This window comes from Tenrec ecaudatus, chromosome 11 (genome assembly GCF_050624435.1).
Source record: "Tenrec ecaudatus isolate mTenEca1 chromosome 11, mTenEca1.hap1, whole genome shotgun sequence".
Classification (NCBI taxonomy): domain Eukaryota; kingdom Metazoa; phylum Chordata; class Mammalia; order Afrosoricida; family Tenrecidae; genus Tenrec; species Tenrec ecaudatus.
In genome coordinates, this window is record NC_134540.1 from 80,967,053 (window position 1) to 80,993,323 (window position 26,271).

Here is a 26,271-nt window from a genome sequence, read left to right on the forward strand (position 1 = left end):
GTATTGTCCCCTGTAGGGCCATGGATCAGTGAGAGACGTCATGTTTCATAGTGGGGCCAGCCATAAGGTCCTCTCTGTACATTGGCTGCTCTGGGCAGGGATATCGTCCTCAGGGCTTGGTGGGCCAGGTTGCGCTCCACTCTCTCTTCCTCCCCCTTCATTTGCTCTCATGTACTCTGATCAGACATGTCCCTCTCCCTGAGCTGTCCTCTGAAGTAAATCTTTCTGGGGGAAGGCCGGATGTTCACACAGTTGGGATTGGGGCCGGCCCCTCAGTAGTACAGAATCTAGCCAAATGAAGACATTGAAACTAGCTAGGAGACACAGAAGTGACTCCTGTTAGACATACTAACAGATTTACAACATTTTGCTTCCCATTGTCACTGGCATAGTGGGTATGCATTTGCCTGTGATCCATAAGGTCTGAAGTTTGAAATCACCAGGAACTCCTCAAGAGAAAGTCAGGGCTTTCTATTCCATAAAGAGTTACAGTCTCAGAAACACACAGGGAAGCTCTACCCTGTCCTAGAGGGTTGCTATGAGTCAGAATTGACCCAATGGCAGTGGGTGTTTACTCCCACATTGGTTTCCAATGATAGGCTGCTGTGCCCAACAGAAGATGGTTTTACCACAAGGAACATAGCAATGACTTCACTGAACTGGAAATTGAGACCGACACCTGGCTCTACATATCACTAGGTAATCAGGTAATAGGATCACTGTGCTGCCTGGGGTAATTGATGCTGATCATCAAGGGGGATAGCTCTTTGTTATTATGTAGGCAGGGACAAGTTTTTCTGAAACTCTGCATGCTCTTTGAATTTCAAGTCCTCTGGTCAAAGTTAATAATAATGAACAAATAGCAACACCACATACATGGGACCACTAGGCTCTCCTGTCCTTTGGGACCGAAAGTTTGAGTTGTGCCACCTGATAGGAAGCTTAGGGAGTGGAGGTACTGGGTGGTGGCAAATCTATCTATCTATCTATCTATCTATCTATCTATCTATCTATCTATCTATCTATCTATGTAGTGTTCAATATATATTTGAGTATATTAAGTAAGTGACATTCTGATGGAGTCCAGGAGAATGGGACACCAGGCCCTTGTGCATTCATGAGGGGGCTGTGGAAATTTCGTGGGCCATGAGAATGAGGCATTTTAGGCTGCTTAACTTAAGCTTCGAGAACAGAAGTCGTCAGCTAACATCAAAAGCACCGAGCAGCAGCAGCACTTGCTCAATATCCCAGGCTGGAGAACGTTTTCTGTTACTTAGAACATGATGGGTTCTTGACACACATGGTAGAGACACTGCCTCCCAAATCCAGAATGTTCTAAGTGTTAAGTGTTCTTTATGGCACTAGAACAAGGCACGGCGATTCGTAAGATTAACGAGGCCAGCGTTCTTACAAGACGGAAGGGGGAGGGAGCACGGTTTGCAGTGAGAAAACCTGGATAAGGAGATAAAGTGATAGGACAGTTGGGGTGTGGGGGACACTTGAAGGAAAGACTCTCTAAGGCCCAGGACTTTATTTGAGGCAGGTTTATCTACACTCCCTGTTATGTAGCCTGTATTGATGACAGGTTTACACACAAAGAGATAGTTGGCATATTTCTGAGGGCATCCAAAGGTACATTAATACATTAGCCAAGCTGGTCACAGACGGGAGGGGAGGATAAAGTTGGGAACAGGGAGTAACTGATATTTTGCAGGCTGTTGCGTTTCAGCAGCTTTGCCAGGGAACAGGCGGGGAAGTGTCCACTTTAGCTCAGGCCAGAGTCACACCAGCCGGTGCCCCATCAGCTCCCTGGGCTGAGCCATCAGCGTTTTCCACCGGCTTTGCACAGCATGGAAGGCGGTGGTCCTGTCCCGTTTGCCCAAGGAGCAAACAACGTTGCCCCTGGAGCGATTGGCTTTTCATTGGAGGGGGATATCCTGGACCCTCAGAAATGGAGCTGGCAGACACCTCTGTTTTTGATATGCTTATCATTTCTCCTGTTAAAGCACACCAGTTGCGTTCAGGTTGATTCTTACGCATGGTGGCCCCCTGCTTGTCCGAGGAGAACTATTCTCCAGGGTTTTCAACAGCTGAAACTTGGGAAGTAGATTGCTTGGCTTCTTCAAGGACAGTGTGGATGGACGGGGGTCTTCGCCCTCAGTTGTTTCGGCAGCCAAGCAAGCTAACCCCTTGAACCACAGGGGCTCTTCTCCCACACAGATGCCTAGCCAAGGCATCGGGGGAGCGGCTCTTTCCTTCGTCCCTTTTCATTTCTGATTTCTTTTCAGTTACTTTTTGCTGTTGAGACTATACATAGCAGAACATACGCCGATTTGAGTCCTTCGTGTACAAGGCAATGGCACTGATTGCGTTCTTCAAGGTCATCCTGCTTCTCTGACCCTTAGCTCTTAAACCCACTGCCCCCTGAGGTTTCCATCCATGCTTTTACCTCACTGTTGTCCACGTGGTCCCACAGAGCTAGCTCTGAACGGAGCCCGACCGACACAGCAGATAGTCTTTCCTTGTTCACCTGAACTATCCTTTAAAGAAGAGTTTAAGGGGCAATTTTGGTTTAAGGTTTAATGATGACCCCGGGCAGTAGTTTCGGGGCTGTATTTATTCTTCTTGACTCCAGAAAGTCTGGATTCCTTGAGAATTTGAAATGATGCTTTGTGTGCTCCCCGTTGGGGTCAGGATTCCTCTATGGGATCTTGGGTCAGATGGAGGAACCTGATATTTGTTGCTCTCAGGGTACTAGCTGTGATGCTGTCACCACAGGGAACCCGTGTGATGGCCTGACAGGCTTGGCCTCCAGCAAGCTCCAGGCTCCAGGTTAACACAGTGAAGGAGAGTCTTCATTGTCAGCATACCGACTACTTATCCTGGGTGGCTGCCAGCACCACTCCAGCTTCTTCCCTTGGTTGAGATCCGGAGACCCATTCCATTGTCACACCCTGCCCCCACAAACATGCCAGTACAGTGGGAACAGCTAGCACAGATCTTTTAAAATATGCCGGCGCTTCCGTCGCCAACCTCCTCTCTAAAGACTGGAGGAAGGGAAATGTTTGGGGAGCAGGCGTGGGCAAATGAGTGTGGGTAGAACAAACACGTTCAACCCAGCCTGGCATTCCTGTCTCCCAAGGTCTTTCTTTGATTGCTTTAACTTACACGATAGCAAGGAATTTGTGGCCTTTTGAGGTCATTTAGCACAGGCCAGCTTTCTACCCAGGTCTGTCGCTGCCAGCCCAGCACAGTGTCAGATCTGGAGCCAGCAGCGTGCGCTTGCCCTGAAGGCAGCCCCTGAGAGATGCGCTCAGGTCCTATATCCAGACTAGGCTCAAACGACGTCCCATGGTATTTGATTTCGTGCTCTCAGCATCGACTTCTACAAATATTTCCCAGATTCCAGATGTGGACAAAGCACAAATCAGACTCCTAGCCTTTTAGAGTCTTGGTCTCTTTTGTCTCTGGATCTTGGATCTTGAACACAAAGGGTGCAGAGGGGCAGGTTGCTGGAGCCCAGTCATCCCATGGTTGTGATCTTGGGAGGCTTTGGGAGACCTGGCTCCCGATGTCCCTGAACCCAAATGGTTGGATTCTATAAGCTGCCCAGGCATTGCTTTTTACTGAAGTTAGCTAGCATCCCAATGAATTGGCACCAGAGGAACAGGGAGCTATTTGGTATTCCTTATGAGGCCAAAAGGAGAAGAAAGGCAGGTAAGCCTCTCCATCATTCTCTGCTTGAGATATAGTAGCAAAGTAGCCCATTACATTGTCTCATGTGTACACAAGGAACAAGGAACCCACTGAGGGTAGCACCCTGAGGGATCCAGGCAACAGAGGCGGAGAGCACATGAGTAAGGAGGGTATTCACCTGAACGGCGCTGCTTCTTGGCCTTTGGAAAGACTCAAACCACAGAGTCTTTCCTCAAGTGTTGGATGGAAGTTAGTCCTTCTATAGCACGCCAAAGAAAAACACCCACTGCCTTTCACTCTCTGGAGTCTGATGGTGCTGGGATCAAATCACTAACTGCTTCCTGAGAGAAAGAGGAGACTGTTTGTCCCCATAAAGCATTTCAGTCTCTGGGACCTGATATAGGGTCGTGAGAAGTTGGAATCCGTTTCACGGCAGTGTTTTTTTTCACATTTTGCCTACTGCTATGGAACCAAGACGGAGAAACACTAGGATAGGGATATTGGTTCTAAAGCTTAAGACCAATGGAGTTCACAGCCATGGCCAACCCTTTATAGAGAAACGACCATTGGTTAGGTAAGAATGTGACCTTAGTCACCCAGAGGTGCCATCTTGATATATCTAAGCCGTTAAAGTCCCGTTTCCCCCAAATTCTCTCTTTTCGGAGGAAGTGGGCTTTCCATGTATAAGAGCAGCCAGGCGTCTTCACTTACCACGGCCACCTCTCTCAATGCTTCTCCATCAGCAAGGGTCAGAGCTCAGTTTGGCCCCGGGGGAATGAAGGGACTTGGGAAAGTGGCAGGGTGAACCTTTCACTTAATAAACCCTCATCGCTGCCATCTAGTTGATGCCAGCCCCTAATAACCTCAGACCCAGGAGAACTGTCCCTGTGGGTTCCAAGACGGGAACTCTTTATGGGGGTAGAGACCTGCCTCGCTCTCCTGTGGCGGCTCTGGTGGCTTTGAACGACAGGCCTTTCGGTTAACAACCCACCGCATAACAGGACACACCCGGGGTTCCCTCGGTGCTAAAATTGTTCATGGGGAAGTCGAGGTAAAGCCAACAAGGAACGGTAGAGACTTTTGGTCATTCATCCCAAATCTGATTTCTTAGCTTTGATCACAATCCATCCGTGATGAGGACTCAGCTCTGTGAGCTTCAGCAATGAAGCCCCTGCCCTTCGCCACCAGATGGATGATGGAGAGAACAAACACACAGCCAGCCCAAACCACTGTGAGGGACTCTGGTCTGATGCCCACAGCACGCACTGCTGCGGAGTCGACTCCAATGCAGAGCCGCCCTAGAGGACACAGGAGACTTGTCCCTTTTGGATTCCTGAGGCTTTAGCTCTTGACAGGAGTAGGTAGCCTCATATTTGTCCCAGGGAGTGGCTGGTGGGTTCAAACAACTGCCTTTAGGGTGAGCAGCTCAATGCATAGGGACTCTATATTGGGTCCCAAAGGCTGTCAATCCTTACCAGAGCAGAAAGCTGCCTTTTGTGTTCGGTAGTTCAACACTAATCTGACAGCTGCACCGGGCTCCATCCACCACCAAAGTCACAGGAAGAGGTACAGAGAAGTACTACAAAGACATGACTTCTGTGTGGTGCTTTGAGCTGAAGTGGCCAATTCTGTGATGTGCTTGAAACCCATAGTTAGAGTGATGAGTGATGAGCACAGACTACGTGCCAGGCCTCCTTCTGGATGGTTTCCATAAATTATTATGCTCAGTTTTTACATTTTTAGGACATAGGTACAGTGATGGATTCCGGCTTACAGAACAGGGGGTCCCAACCATGAAGTCCCTGAGGCCCAAACTAAACCCAACTCACAGATGTGACTCGTGGTGACCCTATAGGGCAGGGTAGAACTGCCCCTGTAGTTTTCTAAGACTGTGACTCTGTACAGGAGCAGAAAGCATCCTCTCTCCCCCACAGAGTGGCTGGTGGTTTCCAATGGCTGACCTTGCAGTGAGCAGCCCCTCAGGTAACCACTAGCCCTCAGGGCTCTTTGTGTGCCCATGAAAGGAACTGGTAAATGATGTAAACTGATTAGACTCATAGTCTCCTGTCTAGAACCTTGGCCCAAGGTGGGGCAGGGGAGGGAAAGGGCAGGAGAGAGGGGAAAGGAATGAGATGGAGGTAGTTAGGTAGTTGTTACCTAGTGAGGTAGTTATTGTGCCAACTTGGCCGATAAACACATGTGGGGTTAATTGAAGGGTGGAGAGATAAATGGCTTGGTGAGCCTGCCTTTCTAGTTCTCGGGTTTCTTGCTTTGTGATGGTCGTACCAGGGTGCAGCTGCCTTTGCCAGTTCCTGCTTCAGCTGGCAAGGCTCACTTCTTACAAGACATCCCCAAGGAGAAGCCACATGGACCTACCCTGATGCAGCCCTGGGTGCTGGAGCAGCCGTGTGGAGACCCCTGCCAGTGCTGTGATGCTTACATGTTCACTGACTCAGCTTTCCTCCTGCAGTCGGCATCATTGTGTGTGTTTTGTGAGATGGAGGAGGACTTTGTGGATTGGTGTTGGACAGATGGGTTAATGTTGGACTTGTGGGCTTGGGAAGCACTGGGCTGAGATGTTTTCTTGATGTGCACTCACCCTTTATATAAAACTCTCCCTTATACATGAGTTTCTGTGGATATGTTTCTCTAAAGTACCCAGACTGACACACCTAGAGTCAGTCACTTTGGGTCTTCATGGAGGACAGAGTTCCAGCTGTCTGTCTTATACTTAAAACAAATGGGCCAGGGGAAAGATAAAGAGCATGAACAACACTCAACAAGAAATTGTCTCAAATTGTTAGAATTCTGCTCCTAACTGAAAAAGCAGTCATGGATAGATAATATATTAGGCTTTAGTCCATGCTTACTGCCTTAGCAGAGAGAAACTTCGCCTGATTCCTGGGGTGAAATGGTCACTTTGACAGGCAGAGAGAGAGGGCCGGTGGCCTTGTGGCTGACGGTGGGGAACTGTGAGTTCTCAGGGGCCCAAGCCAGTGCTTCTGACGATGACTGAAGAAAGAGCCTCTGCCTGGGGCCCTGCTGGCCGCCCCCTCAGATGGCAGCAGTCCGTGGTACCTTGGGGATCGTTGAGTTAGAGTTCAAAATAGGCAGACCGGGGTTTATTGTGCTTCACAGATAGGACTTTTTGTTTGTTTACCCAGTTGAAGGCTGGTGGCAAGCTTGCACTGAGCAAGTCTATTGGCATCACACTTCCAGCAGCAGCCGCTCACTTCTTGTGTCTGTGCTGCATTTCGGTGATTCTCGCAATATTTCCGATGCTATTGCAGACTTAGCAGACCACCGCATAGTGAAACCATAACCTTTACCTGCACGGGGAGACGAAGACAACGTGGGACTCACTTGATCGTGATGTGCATTCTAGTGCGGTGGTCTGGAACCGAACTCAGAACACCTCCGATGTGTTGCATATTCGATTCACGTACAGTTGTGCCTGTGCTGGACTAGAAAGTATTTAAAAATCCAGAGACTTCTTTGAGTTGCCCTGTCTTTGAAATAATGTGTTAATGGTTCCTTCTTTAAAAATACATTACTCTCCATCCTCTGTCCATTTGTATTGCTCACAGTGGCCGGGCAGTTCTCTGCAGACAGTCCCTTCAGGGGACTTGTCGGACACTGTAACATAAGCACATTTGACATTGGAAGTGGAGGCACGCACTCAGGCTGCTGACACGAATCCCATCAGAGAGGCCAGGGACCTGCAGGCGGTGCTTGTTTGCTGAGAGCCAGGAGCATCATCGTCTGAAAGGATCTGTATTAAAAACACAGAGGGAAGCCTTGGCAGAGGCCGCCCACCATCCATGGCAAGTCTTCGTGCAGTTAATTGAAGCTGTGTGAGTGGAGGAGGGATGAGGCGCTTCCCATCTAGTTAAAATAGTCAGGACAAGCCGTACATGGAGGAGAGAGATCACCCATCAGTCCTTCACATAGTGGCCGAAAACCATCCTGCCCTTTTCCACACACTAGAAGACCTGGATCCCCCCAACCCCCAACACACACCACACACACACACATGCACACACACACACACACACACACTCATTGTGGCTTGCTGGTTGTTTTAACCATTGCAAACCCAGCCTCTCACATTCCAAAACCTTATAGGAGACCCTAACTCGCTCCAGTTCTGGTACTTATTTGGGAATTGTTTCATGAGGAAGATTCCCCAAACAGGTCCTTACTGTCACATGATTTGCTGTGTTGAGTAGACTCACTTTTGCTGCAGAGGCTAAGAAAACAACTGGATGACACTCGCAAGGGATCATAAGCACCGATAGGAGTTGAGGGAGTAGTGTACAGATCAAGTTGAATCTCAAAAGGCATGCTAAATTTAGATAACGAGTAAGCAAATGGAGGCGAAACAGGAGCAGAATCCCTGCCCGTGTTGAAAGACATGTAAGTCATTCGATGATGACATGTGAGAGTTACATGCAAATGAGTGACGTGTAAGACATAATCAAAGTAGACGCCGTATGATACCTGATGGCACAGACCAGAGATTTCCATGTAGGCAGTGGAAGGGCCATATCACGATCATGTCACCTCTGCCTTGACTGCTCCAACTCTCCTCATTTTGCTTAAGACATGCATATAAAATCCAAGGCTGTATGGCAGACTGACTGGGGAGCTGGTGATGGCCCAGCCATGGCGTCTCTCAAAACAAGAAATCTTGACATCTCTCCCTTATCACAAGGATGTGCTACTGGCTCCAGGTATCTCCCGTCTGGAGGTCCTTTACCTCAAACCTCAGCTCTGGTTTTGACACCACACCACCCGTGGTGGAGACTGATGCAGATGAGAGAGATGGGACCTGAGGATGTTGGCTCAGGACTCACCCTGTGGAGGCCTTTCCTGTCATCTCTGGCCTTGGCTTCCTGCCAGTGTTTGGAATTGGTCTAATAAGCCCCAATTCAGTTTTGATTTTGTGTGTGGCCCGTCTCAGTTTCCTAGAAGGGCAGGAGTACTGATACAACCCATGGGTGGCTTTAAAGAAGAGAGATTAATTTTTTCACAGTTCACAAAGGCTCATCACCCCATATAGTGTCATGGCCCTGTTAATTCGCCCCTTCTCCATCATTTCCAGGGTTCCCTGGTCCCTTAGCTGGCAGACAATCCTCTCCTGGAGTCTGTTTCCCTCTGTGTTTGTGCCTCTGTGACTAACCTGCTATTTTTGGACCTCAGAAGTGATTAGGTTTAGGATGATGCATTTGATGCCTACACAACCTCATCAACATAGCAAAGGCAAGGTCATATGCAATCAGGCTTACATCCAGGAGTAGCCTGCCAACAAAATGCTTGGTCGTTTGAACCTGTCAGCTTTTCTGAGGGGAAAAGACGTGGCAGCGCTTCTGTAAGCATTCGTAACCTTGGAAACCTGGTAGGGTAATTCTGTTCTGCTCCGCAGGCCCACTGCGCGCCAGCACGGGTTTGGCACAGGAATTAGGATGCCCATGTATATTGGGGGAAGACACACTTCAATCCACGTTGGTTTTGTATGGTGCCATAGGTTTGATGCCAACTCAGAGACTCCCCGTGACAAAGCAGAAGTTTCCCATTGAGTTTTCTAGGCTGTAATCTTTAGGGGTGCCCTGGTGGTGATGTTGGCTAAGTGTGAAGCTGTTAACTACTAGGTTGGTGGTACCAGCTCCAGCAGCTACGCTGCAAGAGAAAGATGAGGGTATCTGCCTCTATCAATATTTATAGCTGTGGGCACCTTATAGAGGGTCACCAGGCGTCAGAATTGGCTTGATGGCAATGGGCTTAGGTACTCAAGTCAGAAGAATCCTCAGCCTAACATCTGGCCCACAGTCTTGGAACTTGTCCAGACTTGGAATTGAGAGTGTTTACCAGTGTGCGAGCCACGTTCTTGATGTAAATCCCCCTTACCTATACATATGTAACCTCCACTGGTTTTGTTTTTCTAGAAAATGCAGGCTAAGAACCATCCTGGAGGGAGCTTCCTCCACCGTCCACAGCCAAGTCCTCATTCCCCTAGTTGTCCCGGTAAAGCCCAGAAAACCATGCATTTATTTTTCTATGACCACATCAGTTAAAGAGGGCATACAATTACTCTTCAGTGCCACGAAGGAAAAAAAAAACACTGTTAAACATCTCACCTTAGTTCAACCGTTCTCAACCTGTGGGTTGCGACCCCTTTGGGGTTCGAACGACCCTTTCACAGGGGTCACCCAATCCACAACAGAACCAAAATGACAGTTATGAAGTAGCAACAAAAATGATTTTATGGTTGGGGGGGTCAGCACAACATGAGGACCTGTATTAAAGGGTCACACTATTCGGAAGATTGAGAACCACTGCCTTAGTGTTAAGTATGCTTGGGAAAAATAAACCCCAGAAAACCCAAACAACCAAATGAGGTTAAGAAAAAGAAGTGGGCCTGACAGAGGCACACCTAGCCCCCTAGCACATCTGTTCTGAGTCCCTGTTTGCTTACAGTTTCCTTTCCATTCCGCACTTGCTTCTGGAGGGCCCCTCAGTTCTCTAACCACGTCGTGCGACTCTTTACAGAATGCCGGAGGACAGGACAGGAGCGATGAGGATAGCGCTGGCTGTCCTTGCTGAAGTGACGGTAGATTTCCAGAAGGGCTTGTGGGGACTTTCTTTTGTGTGTGCTGTCTCTAATTAATACCGCTGGGATTAAATTTAATACGCTCTGAAGATAAAGTTAGCACAAGGGCGAGACAAACACATCGGCACACTGCAGTCAGGGACAGCCTTAGGACAGGATCTTCCTTTGCGTGGTTTAACTCGCTCCAGGCACCACACCTCGGGAATTAGAGGCGGGGGGGGGGGGGGGAGGAGCAGAAGGAGGGCTCCATTCTTCCCTGGGACACTTGATGGCTGACTGGCCACGGCGGAAGCCACAGATACCCACTGTGATGTCAAAGGCTCGCAGACCTTCAATCCTCGCGACATTTGTTCCTTGTCTGTGGGTGCCCAGCCAGCATTCTTGGACCCAAGGAAGAATAAATCATGACCTCCACCACTAAAGAACTTTCGGGTTTCTTCAGGGTGACCCAGAATAGATGGACAGACCAGGATTCCTGAACCAAACTCAACAAAGAGACCTTTAAAACGGAAAATAGGGTCTAAATAACCTGGGCAGCGCGGGTGGGGCGTAGGGAGCCCTGGGGAGGCATAGAAGGTGCAGTGCAATGCCACCTGGGACATTCAGACAGGGTGTAATATGCAGGTCAAGAGGCAATTCATCTTGCTGCTTTTTGTTTTAAACGGCCCAAGTCAGACACCCTCCCCAGCCCTTAGCTTTCCCTTTTCAACACCCCCCCCCCACCCTGTCCTTCTCCGTCCTCCCCTGGGCTCTTCCCTCAATGTGCATTAGAAGCTGCATTGCATCCCTCATTGACCCACGGCCCTACAGGGGACAACACCAGAGACACAGTATGGGAATTCCGCACGATGTGACCCCGCCACACCGAGGCAAAATACTAAAGGTATGCAACAGAGCACCAAGGGGAACAGAGCAACGAAGTCCCTAGGGAATACCAAAAATAGACTTTGGGGCCAGGACTTGGCACCCCAACAGACTCCACTGGAAATACTCCTAAAGGCCAACAGTCCTTGAACAAACTACAAACGTTTCTTTCTTGTTGTGTTGTGTTTTCTGTTATTGGCTTGTTGGTGTTGCTTTATTTTGTTGTTTGGTTTTGCTCTGTCTTGTTTTTGTGCATGTTATTATCTCAGCAGGTCTGTCTAAATAAGAGCCTGGATAAACAATCTGGAGGTGAGGGGAAAAGTAGTGGTGTTAACAAGCCCAGGAACAAGGGAAAAACAAGTGATCCTAATTGGTGGTGAGGAGGGTGTAGGTCTGATCAAGGGTAATGTAACCAAGAGGAATTACTGAAACTCAAATGAAGACTGACCATGATAGTGGGATAAGAGGAAAGCTAAAGGAAATAGAGGAAAGAGCTAGGAGGCAAACGACATTTATGGAGGTCTAAATAAAGGCATGTACATATGCAAATATATTTATATATGAGGAACAGGAAATAGATCTATGTGCATATATTTGTAGGTTTAGTATTAAAGTAGCAGATGGACATTAGGCCTCCACTCAAGTACTCCCTCAATGCAAGAATACTTTTTTCTATTAAACTGGCATTCTATGATGCTCACCTTCCCGACACAATCGCTGAAGAAAAATGGGTGCATAAGCAAATGTGGCGAAGAAAGCTGATGGTGCTCAGCTAGCAAAAGATATAGCGTCTGGGGTCTTAAAGGCTTGAAGGTAAACAAGCAGCCATCTAGCTTAGAAGCAACAAAGCCCACATGGAGGAAGCACACCAGTCTGTGCAATCACGAGGTATCGAAGGGATCAGGTATCAGGCATCAAAGAACAAAAAAATCATATCATTGTGAAAGAGCATAGGCAATTGGACATCCCTTTACTGAAGGGTCACGGGACGGAGACAAGCCAGTCAGGGTGCAGTGTAGCAATGATGAAACATACAACTTTCCTCTAGTTCCGAAATGTTTCCACTTCCCCCACTCCCCCTGCCCCAACTATCATGATCCCAATTCTACCTTGCAAGTCTGGCTAGCCCAGAGGATGTACACTGGTACAGATGGGAATTGGAAACACAGAGAATCCAGGGTGGATGATCCCTTCAGGACCAGTGGTGTGAGTGGTGATACTGGGAGAGTGAGTAGGAAAGGGGGAACCGATTACAAGGATCTACATGTGACCTCCTCCCTGGGGGACGGACAACAGAAAAGTGGGTGAAGGGAGATGTCAGACAAGTCAAGATATGACAAAATAATAATTTATAAATTATCAAGGGTTCATGAGGGAGGGGGGACCAAGGAGGGAGGGGAAAAGGAGGAGCTGTTGCTAGGGGTTTAAGTGGAGAGCAAATGTTTTGAAAATGATGAGGGCTGTGAATGTACAGATGTGCTTGACACAATGGATGGATGTATGGACTGTGATAAGAGTTGTATGAGCCCCAATAAAATGATTAAAAAAAAGAAGTTGCCATTGTCTTGTTTCCCAAGATGCTATGACTTGTGTGGCAGCAGCTATTATTCGAGGTGATCAGATGCTCCACACATAATAATATCAATCATGTTTATATGTACATGTGCTTTTACATGAAGAAAATTCACTCTCTGTTTGTACTGTGAATTCCTAAACTGTGTGACAGGAATTCCTACCTTGTAACGCTCCATTGCCGCATGCAAATTCTGATGGAAGTCCCGGAAACTCCTGGGGTCTTGACCACGTATTTTCTAAAGGCCCAGTACTGTGGCTGCCCACTTAACTTCAGTCTTCCCTTGCCCCTTCACATGCCATCCGTGGTTCCTGGAGACTCAAAACTTCTTCAGGCTGTGAGTGCTCTTAGGCTCCTCCCTTCTCAGTTTGGCTCTTCCCATCATAAGCATGCTCATCCCTTGTACCTTCCTCTTACCACACTTTGTATGGGGTGTTTGTGCGTGGTGGTTTATATGTGTCATGGTTTCGGTGTGAAAACTGCTGTGTGGTGGGTGGGTCAGGAGGGGTCTAGAGTGGTGTCCTGAAGGCAGATTTATGCAGACAGGAATCCCCCCTGTGGCCCTTACCATTTGGAGTGAGCTGGCCCCTCCCTTCAGCCCTCTGGCCTCACTTCCTGTAAAATAGCAGTGATCCCTGCACAGGAAAGTGTGCTGAGGAACTAAGTGACCTGAGGTAAGCACGTAGGAGCGTCAGTTGCACACTCAACCCTCAGTGGGTGCTCATTACTGTGATCTGAGGAGCCTTGTTGGTCTGCCCCTAGGGCTGAGGGGTTTTATGCATGCAGAGACCAGCCTGTCTGTGAATGTCCTGTTGTATCCCCAGCCCTGCAGGTGGCATGCTCTTCTAAACCTCTGTTGAATATGTGGATGAATGAATGAATGAAAGGGGACAAAAGGATGGGTTCTAAGGGACAAATACCTGTCCCAGAAACATAGACAACCTGCTTTATAGAACGGAAGCTGCGTCCTGTTTCCTTTCATGTAAGGGGTTAATATTTGAGCATACCTGAGATATAATACCATGTACCCAGCTCGCTGACCTTTTATTCTGAAGGCCAACAATGGGTCTTATGGTACAGCTAGGAGTTTCTCAGTGGGGAAAACTGGGAGGAGCTTGACAACTAGTCAGAAGGTTGCCAGTTCCAACCCACTCAGAGGTACTGCTGAAGCCAGACCTGGCGATCTGCTTCTGAAGGGCCGTAGCTTTGAACATCTCATGGAGCCATCTACTCCGCTCGCCTGGGGTTGCCTTGGATCAGAATCCACTTGGTGGCAATTGTCAACCACATGGTATACTTGGTTGGGCCACAAGGGCCTGAAGCTCTTCTGTATCAGTTGCTCATCACTGCTTTCTATCCATCCATGGTACGTTCCCCGCCAAGGACCAAACACTTTAAAAAGGTGTAGCGTATTTTGTCATGGGATCTCTAGTACTTGCTCCAAAACGTCCTGTTTGAAACTACGTGTGGACTTGAATTCTTCTCTTGATAATTTCAAGATTTGAGAACCATGCCTCTTGAGCTGATAAAGCAAGTTCAGGACCTGCCTTTACAATTTATTTAGCTTTACCACGTGAAAAAAAAATCCACCTGCTGCTGAGTACTCTGGGCAGCTCTCCTAGTGTTCTAGCCTCTGGTCATCCCTCTCTCTCTCTTTCTAACCGTCATGGGTTTTCTGAATTTCAGTCTTATGTCTTGGCAAAAATGAAGTGAATTTTGGTTGATTGTTTTGCTTGTTTATATAGAGAACTAATTTTGAGTAGGACACATATAAAGTTAGTTAGGCTGAATATAGGATTCCAATAATTTTATGGTTTAAAGGAAATTCAATCTGGTTGCTGGAATGGTGTTCTAATGATGAAAATAGAACAAGACAGCTTTAATTTTCTAAAAAAGAATGATGCTCAGAACGGTCTAGGTAGAGTTCTCAAATGAAAAAATCTAAACATTATTATTTCTTAATTACAAATTCTCAAGAGTACTTCTTTTATTAGAACCTGCCTTTCTGGGAAACATTATTTTCACTCCTCATTTGACAAGATTCATCAAGTATTTCCCACTTGAATAAAAAGATTATTAGCTTTAGGAGACCAGCCCACCAATAGTTAATGAAAGCCCATCTCTCAATCAATAAAAACAGGATCCGTCAGGAGGTTTCCTGGCAGGACTAGTCATTCACATAGCCACATTGACTTAGGGCAGTGGTTCGCAACCTTCCTACTGCCATGACTCTTTAATGCAATTCCTCATGTTGTGGTGACCCCCCCAACCATAGAATTATTTTTGTTGCTCCTTCATAACTACAGTTTGCTACTGTTATGAATCAGATGACCCCTATGAGAGGGTCGTTTGACTCCCAAAGGGGTTGCAACCCACATGTTGAGAACCACTGGTCTAGAGTATACACTGTTCTGAATAAGCAAAGCAAACAATGTCCCTATCTTCCTTGACTTTCTGGTCTGGTGAAGAAAAATGCAAGCAAAGGAAGTCATTGCCCCCCCCCCACCACACACACATATTTGACTTCCTTTTATAATAAGTACTGAAAGGCATAGTTAAAGGATGTCTTGAGAGTATATTGGGGAACTTCATTGGGTTGAGAGATCAAGGGTGGCCCTGCTGAGAACGTGACATTGAGAGTGAGCCTTGGTGGTCAGTAGCAGTTAGAGAGGAGGAGAGAGTGGCAGATTGTTCCAGGCAAAGGAACTCTGAAGGTCTGTTGGAGGAAATGAGAGCAGGCGCGTGTGTTTTCAAGCCGGGAGAGCCTGGCATGCTGGGGGTTTGAAACGGAGAGAGTGCCAGATCATGTACTATGCTAGAATATTATAGTCTCTAGACACATCTATAGAACACACACACACACATACACACAGAGTCAAGATCTCTGGCTGATCCGATCTCAGTCACGATCAAGAACCATCAATGTGTCTTCTCCCTTCTGGATCGTCAGTCTGTGAACCTAGGCTGACTCAACCAGCCCCTTCCCTAAGAACCACACGTCCCTTTCCTTAAGGCAATAGCTCAGGAGCAGGGCGGATATTATCCCCACACCCCACCCTGTGACCCCTGGCAAGGTCCGCAGCCTTTGATGGTCATCACAATCGTGATGTACAGGCCACTAGAGAGCAGAGGCTGGGGATGATGCTGAGCACAGGTTCCCTCTGCCTCTCAGAATTACCTCAGCCCCACATAGTGTCAAGGTGAAGAACTCCTGAGTTAGAATGACATAGATCCAGGCCACTGGGGACCTGTAGTTTGCACGGATTGTCTTGCTGGAATGATATAAAGTATTATTCTTTGTACCCAAGGTCAAATCCTACCCATTCCCTGCCTATAATATTGTTGCCTTGCGCTTTCCTGTCAGACTTCCTGATTTAGTCTAATCTCCTTAAGTGAGCTGACCTCGCTCTCATTTTTAAGCATGGTTCTCAACCAGGGATGTTTTTGCCACCTCCCCCTGTCCCCCTTCCCCTTCCAGGAGACCCCTGACAATATCTGGAGGTATTTTTCTTGGCTACAGCTCAGGGCTGGGAAAGGTACTGGCAGGGAGCAGGTAGAAGTTAAGGATTCTGCCAAACATTGAACGCACAGGGCAGCCCTCCCTCAAAGAACAGCAAACCAGTCAGGTCAAGGCGCAGAAGCGCTTCCAGAATAGTGGTTTCCAAACTCCGAGTAGGAACCCGTTAGCGAATCCCAGAATCGCGCTAGACTGCTGAAACAGAGAGCGGCAAAGGTCAGAGTGTGCCTGTTCTTTGAATTACATGGAGGTGCACTCCTTCCCTATGCCAGGCAAGCGCACGTGTACAGGCATATGCACACATGTGCAGGTGTGCTCCTAGGTGCTGGGTGGATAGTAAGACGCAGTTGTTTTTTAAACTACAAGCTGTCGTTTACAAAGGTGGAAAGTCACTGGCACAGTGTACTTACCGTGACATTCCAGTCAGTCTGTCCTTGCAGCCAACCACGAATCTGCAAAGTCTAGATGTTTCCCTGTAGCTAGCGCCTTTGTCAGACCCCCAGTTGCTCCTGGTGGGCGTCCAAGGGGTACACGCAGCTCCTTAGACCCACAGTCAGCCCTTCCCTCTAGCCCCTCCCCACCTCGTTTTTTCAACTCCTCCTTGACCTTGACTTTCCCCTCAGCCCGACAAGCCACTCTCCACGCTGGGTCACTTGTCATTCCGAAGACACACTTCAGGTCTGCCTCCACTGTGGGGCTGCGTGTCACTCCACGTCTCGCGGCGTTCTTGGCCTCCGAGTCTGTTGTGTTTTGGGGTTGTGCTCGCTTCCTGCTGTAACAGCGACCATCTGTTGTCGGGGCTGTCTGACTCGGTGTCAGGTCAGGCCGTGGCCACGTCTTCCTGGCCTCGCTCCCTCTGGGACCGGAAAGCATGCCCTGCACGTTCAAAACCATATTTGTTGGATCCGTTTCCAAGCTGAGATCATTCCCCAAAGCTATTCTATTGTCAATCATTTTGATAAACGGAAATCCCTTTGGGGGGAGTGGGGAATCAGTGGGATCCTTGGAGACTGTAGGTTTTCCCACAGCCTGTTGCTTCCATCCTCTTTCTGATTGTTTAGAAAAACATATGCCTATTGGAGACCCCTTTGAAAGTTTTCAACAAGCCCACCTTTTCTGCTCCCCAAAATAGCTCCCTCGGACATCCCACCACCCACTGGGGCAGGGCACACTTGTCCTGGTCTAAATCTTCAAGATTTACCCAAAGATTTAATGATGAAGTCACCACCTCACTGTGTGACATGAAATAATGCGTTGCAGTTACAGACCCCATCACTTACATCTCGTTATTATTTTTTTATTATGGGAAATGTGTCGTGGGGCCCTGTGTGCAGCCCACACGCCGAGCTTAGTGCGCCTCAAATCCCCTAAGTGTCAAACCACTGTCCAGGCAAGGCTAGACTCTGCTGCCACCGTGCGTTTGCGTCGAGAACTGCAGGCAATGGGGCCCCTGTCAAGTCTGAGTCCCTTGCTTGCAGACTCGATTCACAGTCTGAACAAAGTTAGACGTCCAGCCGAAGAGAAATAGCTTCAATAGGTCAAGGGTCAAGGCTCCCTCCTAGAATTAAGAGAGGGGGTTTCTTTGTCTACTTCGTACCCCTAACACATGCAGTTACATAAGCAAGTCCAAGGAACAAATCATACCAAAGTTTTGCTGATCTTTGGAAACAAATACCCCAAATAGGTAAATTCTATTTTGTACACGAGTTTATTCTGCATTCCACTCGGCCTGCACTATGGAGAAAATGGAAAATCACTTCTATTAAGTGAGGCAAGGTCTGTTGATGAGGAGCCCTGCTAACGCGATGGAAAAACTACTTGGCTGCTAACTGGAAGGCTGGCATTGCAAACATACCAGGCTGCTACGTGGAAAAACGACCTGGAACAGTGCTCCCCCAAAGCTTACAGCCTGGACCTCCCCTCAGAAGCACTTCTGTTCTGTCACCCCGGTGCCGGATTTGACTTGGCGGCACCCAACAAGAACACCCACAATACAAATAGTCACGCCTGCTTACATCTCTCACTCACTCACTCACTCACTCACTCACTCACTCACTCACTCACTGCCATCGCGTCTATTCCGACTCCTCGCGACCCTTTAGAACAGGATGGCACTGCCCCTGTGAGTTGCAGACACTGCGACTCTGTACAGGAGTAGAAAGCCCTATCTTTCTCCGTTGGAGCAGCTGGTGGTTTTGAACTGCAGACCTTGCAATTAGCAGCCCAATGCGTAACCACTCTTCTGGTCAGTCAACTGATTTTTCTATTAATTAAAACACTTCAGACGAATCTCTGACCATTAGGTATTCTACTGCAGTGAACCACTGAAAGATGTGTGTTCAATTCTTCCACCCTTCGGTCTGAGCAGAGTCATCCTCACCACCTGTTACAGATGTTTCTTCAAGGCCACCCAGCCCTCAGCCCTGCTGTAAAACATCTCCAGCCTTCTCAGTGAACGCATCTCACATGGCTCAGACTGCTGTGTGCTTGACCTGATCTGTTGAAGGCAGGAGCAGATGCTGTAAGTAAGCGGATCCGTGCTTCTTCACGTGGTTCCAGACTTGGCAAAAGCAAGCAAGCAAACAAGAAAAAAGGATCCTCATGTTTGTTTTCTGATGCAAACCTGACTGACAGCAACTCCAAGTTTATCAGAGTAGAACTGTGCCGCCTAGAGCTTTCAAAGGCGTTTTCAGAAGTGTCTTTTGAGGTACCTTTCTGTAGACTTGAACTTCCAAACTTTCTGTTAGCATCTGAGTGCTTTAATCATTTCGCCACCCGAGGACCCCTTGGACGTGACAGCATACAATTCCACATGTGCTCATTGGGCTAAGTATGTGTTGCTATCTTGAAATTACAAGGCAGCCAAAAATCTCTTCCTAATAAGCTTTAATTTCTTTTAATAGAATTTTGAATGGATTTGGAATGAGGGTAGGCCTTGCAGAAATAAATGTTTTAATGATTAAGTGTAGTTTGCTATTTTTAGCACAATTGCACCGAGTAACATCTGCAGTTCTGACAACTCGTGTGTGGTTTGCACATTTACCCATAAGTGTGTGTGTGGGGGGGCTATAGCCTCAGGTTGTAAAAGGACTGATGGGCAGCTGTGTCCACCGAGGTCAGACATCACTCTGCTTTCACTGGACAAGAGACTTAGCTCTTCCATGCTGGCTTCCCGGGGCACGGAGTTTAGTCCCCTCTCCTTTCTTACCGACCGTCACTGAACTCCGCGACTCTCTCCAGCACAGCTGCACAGGAGGAGCAGCACTGCATGATCTTTGCAGTCTCTCCCAGTGTGAAGATTCTGGAATCCAAAGCTGGAGCTCACCAAGAAGTGAGGGAGCTTGATGTAAACAGTGGGGCACGTAGCCGACGGGAGTGGGATGTTTCCACTGGCTTTCTGAAGGGGCAGTCCACACTGGGGTGGGTGGGGGCCCGTGGGAGTCTCTTGAACCTCCTGGAAGGGTTTCGATATCGTTCACTGGCTGTTTTTTTTAAAAAATCATTTTATTGGGGGGTCATACAACTCTTATCATCATCCATCCGTCCATTGTATGTCAAGTACATTTGTACATTTGTTGCCCTCATCATCCTCAAAATATTTGCTTTCTACTTGAGCCCTTGGTATCAGCTCCTCATTTCCCCCCTCCCTCCCTGCACGCCCTCCCTCATGAACCCTTGATAATTTATAAATGATTTTTATTTTGTCATATCGTACACGGTCCCATGTCTCCCTTTACCCACTGGCTGCTTTTTAAGAAGGTGATTGTGGCACTCTCAAACGCAGGCTTCTGAAAGGCCTGGTGTCATGGGCTGCCAGGGAGGCGCCAGGAGAGCGTCCCAGTCAATTATCCGGACTCACTGGGCAAACAGGGGGGGGGGCGGGGGTCGGAGGGGAGGGGACATTGACAAACAGCCAGAGAAGGAGCGCCATCCGAGTGGGGGGACACAACAGAGTCCCTTATGCTCTGGTTGGAGTCAGCCCCTCTGTGGGAGCACGGGGAACCCCTGGAAATCACACCACTGTCTGAGAGTTGGCTCTATCAGCTCTTCCAGGAGGAATGATCTCTGCAAATACTGGCAGGGCACTGACAACCGACACGTGTCTTGAAGACACTTTCCACCCCCCTTGAGAGTCCACTGCTGTCCTCAGTCACTCACAGGGCACTGTTTAAAGAGCCACACACACTGCCAGGTGACAACGGGGAAAGTAGATAGTAGAGATTGTGGACAGAGCAGCCCTTGACCACTGAAGTAATTAAATGTTGCCTTTTAAAAAAGACTTGTTAAACTAGCCCTGCTTCCCGTAGGCTACACATACACACACAATGAGCTTGACCTCCTTTGATGTGACAGGAATTGGGGATAATAAGCAGACTGGTGTCAGGTTAGCTTATAAAACGTGGAATGATTTTCAGTGGTCAATGATGCAAATGAGTGCTTTTTCAGATCTCTTTCCATTGATTCAACAGAAGCTGACACTGCTGTCTGCTTCCTCCTTAAGCCACCTTCTTTGTAACTTGGGTGACAGCTCCGTTTTCTGCCCTTTGTTTATCCAAGCTGAGCTGTCTGCTCCCTGGAAGATCCACTTCCTGTGACTGTTTCCTGAGCGCTGACCAATATTCACTCTCTGGAGTTGTAATTGTTCCTATTCACACCCCATTCCCACCCCTGCAGTGGGGGCCACTAACATCCTATTTTTTAAAATCATTTTATTGGGGGGCTCATACAACTCCTATCACAATCCATACATCCATCAATTGTTTCAAGCATATTTGTACATTTGTTGCCCTCATCATTCTCAAAACATTTGCTTTCTACTTGAGCCCTTGGTATCAGCTCCTCATTTTCCCCCTTTCCCCATTCCCCTTCCCTTATGAACGCTTGATAATTTATAAATTATTATCATTTTGTCATATTTTACACTGTCCCCGACATCTCCCTTCACTCACTTTTCTGTTGTCCACCCCCCAGGAAGGAGGTTATATGTAGATCCTCTAACTGGTCCCCCCTTTATACCCTACTTCCCTCCACCCTCCAGGTATCACTACTCTCACCACTGGTCCTGAAGGGATCATCTGTCCTGGATTCCCTGTGTTTCCCACTCCTACCTGTACCAGTGTACATCCTCTGGTCTAGTCAGATTTTTAAGGTGAAATCAGATCATGATAGTGGGAGGAAGAAGCATTTAAGAACTAGAGGAAAGTTGTATGTTTCATTGTTGATACCCTGCACCCAGACTGGCTCGTCTCCTCCCCATGACCCTTCTGTAAGGGGATGTCATTGTCTACAGATGGGCTTTGGCCCTCCACTCTGCACTCACTCTCATTCACAATGATATGATTTTTTTGTTCTTTGATGCCTGATACTTGATCCCTTTAGGAGTCCTCTGAGGTAAGTTTATTTAAAAAAATGGAGAAAAGAAAAATGCAAAAGGGGCACAGGGAAAAAGCTATTGTATACAAACACTCAAAGGGCCAGACCAAATCCAGGGATACATATGGTAGCCAACTAAAAGGGAGGGTAGGTGGGTGGGTGGGTGGGAGGCATCCTCTCTATTGATGCCCTCCTGCCCTCCAGCCCAAGCTGCATTTGAAGGGAGATGAAGAAACGCACATTCTGGTGACGCCTTTTCCAGATGTTTTCATATGTGACATTCCATTTACGTTGTGTCTGGCCGAATCAATAAACCCCCACCCCATGCGGAGCTGATCAGAGTTGCAACTCTCTCCGGACCTTGCACTCAGCCACATGAGTGCTCTGACTACCAGGAACTAGGAAGCGCTCCCTTGCCTGGCTAGGAGCGAGGACGTGCCTTCATCCACCAATCACCAGAAGCCTTCCTTACCTGGCTAGGGGAACTGACGTGTCTGCGTCCACCAATTACCAACAGCCTTCCTTACCTGGCTAGGGGAACGGATGTGTCTGCGTTCACCAATCACCAACAGCCTCCCCTAACTGGCTGGTGGCTCTGACGTGCCTGAGCCCACCAATCCTGGATGGGCACCTTTGTCTCGCCAGGGACTCAGGCGCGCCTGCTCCACCAATCCCTGACAGACACCTCTGCCTGGTCAAGAACCCGGATGTGCCTGTGCCTTCCAAACCCTGACTACCTTACTTTATATGGGCCCAGGGCCAGCCCAGCCACATGCCTCCCGGCAATAAAAGGATCACTCCTATAGCCGGAGGCGCGACTCCCTCAGCCCGGACATTGTGGACTGTGGGACTTCGTCCAGGTGGGGAATTTTCCCCTAATAAAGCCTGTTTGCTAAAATTCGGCTGATTTAGTTTCTGGTGCCTCTTGACTACCTTACACGTTGCTCATGCAATTCCCAAGAGGCCAGTTGTTGTTCTCTGCCATCAAGCCCATTCGGACTGGCGGCCACACCAGGTGTGCAGAGCAGGACAGAAAACCATGGGTATTCAATTGCCCTGAAATCCAGTCACCAGGTTTTACTTCTACAGATGGGTTTGCTGTACTCTTATCTTTATTTAATAGACAAGCAAATGTAAGTACAGAAAAGGTCAAGTCCATTGAGCAACATTTGACAGCTAGTAGGTGACAGAGTTAGGTTTTGAACCCAGGCAGACTAACCTTCCAGGGCCTTGTGGCCCCAGAGCACCAAACTCTAATCTATGTAAAGCTATTGGTGGGCAGCGAGAAGGCTGGGATTTTAATAATTTTGGATATCCATATAGTTTCTTAGACAACCATGTGTTCTTGCATAAAGAAGTGAAGATGATTTTCTGGGCACATGGAATGTGATTTCTTCCAAATGGAGACACCCGTATGAGACAGACAAAGAAAGAAAGCATATCCTTATTTCCCAGGCTACACAGACTAAGCAGTAAAGACACTGGCTTCAGAGTCTAAGTGATTAAACGAATACTGGAGACCATAAACCCCAATGTCATGCTCAGCTCTGAAATTCTATGACTTTCTAGCCACGGCAAAAAATGAATATCTTAAGTTGCTGAGATAAATGTCTATAAACGTAGGGGGACCCCACCCCCCCAGATTCTGCTAGTTTTAACTTACATCTTTAAAATTTAAATATATATGTGCTTGTTTAAATACATACACTCATCTGTTGTGGGGTGGGTGACCTGCTCAGAACAAGAAGCATGTTATTTCCATTAGATGGAAGACGTTTATTTTTGGTTCTAGGCTGTGTTTTGGTTATCAAGTGCTGCATAACAGCTACCCAAAACTTTTTGGCTTCAAAGAACAACCTATATTTTGCTCATGAATTTGCAATTAAGATGAGGTTCATCAGAGAAAGCTTGCCTCCATTTTACACAGCAGCTGGGGAAGTTTGAAATCTAGGGCCCAGAATAATCTGAAGGCCCATTCCTTAGTAAGTGGCAGGTGGCGTTGTCTGTCTGCTCAGACCTTGGCTGGGGCTGCTGTCTGGAATACGTGGCTTCTCTGTGTGGCTTGACTGCCCTCCCATGGGGCACGGGTTCCGGGAGGATGCTCAGAGAGACAGACACCGCCTGATGGATGTGTATTCACTCTTTATGACCAAAGTAGTCACACAGGCCTGCTCACTCCCTCCCAAATCCCGCCCATCTCTGGGTCGCACATTCTCATCTTTGCTTTAGGATATGTGTTGACAGTTTGATCTCAAGCAAATGATTGCTTTGTTTTGTTTTTATGAGACTACAATATTGAGCTATACTATCAGTATAGGTAAGTTTTTTTTTTCCTTCATAAGCCAATCTGTTATTCAGTTAAAAATTACCTCGGAGCGGGGTGGGGGAATTACTGCTGAGAGCAGGTCCTGTTCAAAATGAAATGGGCATCTCATGGTGATAGTTCTGGGGGCTCTCAAAGCATCTGCCAATCCACAGTAAAAGGGATTTAAACAAGATTGTGGGTTTTGCTGTGTGATTTTCTCCCATTCTAGCCGGAACCATTTATTGTGAGCCTGGTCAGAAGGGTTGGCATGGTCGCCCGGGGAACCAGCTATCAGATAGTTCAGACCGTTAGATAAGTGAGACCATGCATTTTTTAAGTAATTGGTCCTGTTCTGGGCTTTTCTCTGAGTCCTTGACTTCCTTCTTTCTCTTTTGTCCAGACAGGTAGGAACCAATCATTGTATCGTACATGGTGGCTGGAAAGCTTTTCAGACCCCAGTTACTCTTTGCCAACCTAGGATAGGGAATATAAACTTTACACATGAACTTTATAGAGGTCCTGGAGGACTATTGTCCCAAGGCTTCAAATACAGGGGAAACAATTCTGTGGGATGTTTAGTTATCCTTGTGTGGGGAGAGGTCAGTAGTTCACAGGCATCCTTCCTGAGGGAGATCAGTTGCCAGACTGCAGGGGGCCCCACTCCCTGCTGTTAAGGACAATGGAGCCTGCAGTCATCTATTTGCTTCCTATCCGTGGAGTTCACACCCTACTGATAATGGTTCCTATGGAGATCCAGGGAACAGGTCAAAGTTAAGCTGCCATCCTAAATCTAGGATCTGCCTATCTTGTCACATGTATAACCCCAATCCTTCCTTTTCCTATTGTGTGTATGGCCCTAGACTACCCCCTCTCATTGCTGTATATCCTATAGTACAACCCCTTCCTGTGACATATGTCTTTACCTGTAATTAGTGGGCTTGCACGTCCCCAAAAATATATACGCTTGGGTTAGCAATAGAGATGTCTCTTGCTGGTCTCTACACCCCCCCTCTCCTCGACTCCCTCTCCTCCTTTGTTTCCCTTTCCCCTTGTCCTCCTTCCCTTCCCCCTCTCTCCACGTGGACCACCAAGCAGGGCTGAGGTGAGCAATACTACCATGAAATGTGTCTGGCCCCATTATTGCAATATCTCTTTTATTTCTCATGCTCTCGATGCTTTATTATAATCTTTACTTATTATCACTATACAGTTGCGCCTACCGGACCTGTGATGATGTGTTAGCGGCTGACTTCCACTGGCACATGGCGCCCAAAGTGGGGCCTTGTAGGAAAATAACTATTGAGTTATATTCCATGTAATAATTGTACGGCCTCATTGGACAGTGAGGGTGAATCAGGAAAAATATTTTTGAGTTGTTTTTTTTTCTTGAGTTTATTTTTTTAAGCGTATTTTTTAGTCCAAGTGAGATATGGGTAAGCCAAAGAGCAAGGATACAGAGTATGGTATCAGTCTTTGCCACCTCTTAAAGAAACAAAATGTAGTGGTAACGAATAAGAGAATGAAAGAGTTTCTTCAAGTGGTAAAGAAATTTAATCCTTATTTTCTGGAGTCAGGAACCTTTGATATGGAGATCTGGGATAAGGTAGACTTAACTTAAGAAAAGTTCACAGAGAAGGACAGTGCATACCCATGGAGACCTGGGAGCTGTGGGTGCAGATTAAAGCAGTGTTGGAGACTCTTCAGGGTGAGAGAGCAAAGGAACAAGACCAGCAGAGTAGTGAGAAACCTCTAAGCTACGCAGACTTAGATCAGGTGAGAAGCAGGCAGAGGAGTTTCAGGCAGATGAGAAGATTTTAGGAGTAGCTAATAAAATGAAGTTTGACTCAGGAGATAGCAGAGTAGATGCATCTGCCCTGCCAGAATACAGGGCAGGGAATCACAATACTATCAGGCAAGCCAGTGTTGGAGGAGAAGAGATCAGATGCAAAGAAATGCAAATAGAGATATTTAACATAGAAAGTGAGGCACAGAAAGTGAGAAGCAAAGAGTCAGGGAGTAGGAAGGCACCTTTGCTCTTATGGGTGGAAAAGAGTATATAGCTCAAGAAGCAGATTTAGAATTCAGAATGGCTTATCCTGTTAGAATTATAGACAGGGAACTTGATGAGCAGCACCCTGAAGGGAAGCAAAAAGGGCGATATACTGCCTTTCCCTTTAAGCTACTGAAAGATCTCAAGCAAGCAGTATCTAGTTATGGTCCACATTCACCATTTGTAATTGGTATGGTCAAGTCTATGGCAGATATGGAATAATGGATCCTGGCAGACTGGAAAGCTTTGATGAAAGTGTGTTTTTCCCCTTCAGAATCTTTAC